Source organism: Chiloscyllium plagiosum, chromosome 5, assembly GCF_004010195.1.
Source record: "Chiloscyllium plagiosum isolate BGI_BamShark_2017 chromosome 5, ASM401019v2, whole genome shotgun sequence".
NCBI lineage: Eukaryota > Metazoa > Chordata > Chondrichthyes > Orectolobiformes > Hemiscylliidae > Chiloscyllium > Chiloscyllium plagiosum.
The window spans coordinates 84,972,945-84,973,557 of record NC_057714.1 but is presented as its reverse complement, the minus strand read 5'-3'; positions in this window follow the sequence as shown (position 1 = coordinate 84,973,557).

Sequence of the window (613 nt, the reverse complement as noted above, 5' to 3'; positions counted from 1 at the left end):
AAAAGGCATTCGATAGGGTTGAATGGTCATATTTGTTTTACACATTGGAAAGGTTTGGAAAGCTGTTTACCAAATGGGTCTCAACATTGTATAGTGATCCCAAAGCAGTTGTGGTTACCAATGGATTAGGCTCGGATAGCTTCAGTGTGGATAGGGGCTGCCTTCAGGGATGTCCTCTCTCGCCATTGTTATTTACGCTAATAATTGAACCACTAGCAGAAGCTATATGAGCTGATCCTAATATAACGGCCCCGAGGATTGGTACAGGTAAATATAAGATTACCCTTTATGCAGATGATGTTCTTCTATTCCTCAGTAATCCTCTGATGTCCGTGCCTCACTTAATCCAAGTTATTAATACATTTAGTGCAGTCTCAGGCTATAAAATTAATTTCTCAAAATCGGAGACTATGCCAATGGGTGGCCTTGCTATGATACCCCACTTAGTGGACGGATCCCACTCTCCCTTTCGGTGATCCCTGGAGGGTTTCTTATATTTAGGAATTTTTATTGCCCCAGTATTTGGTCAATTATACAAGGCTAACTTTGTGCATTTACTGGAAAGGATAAGGCAGGACCTCCAGCGATGGGGAGACCTTCCAATTTCCTGGCT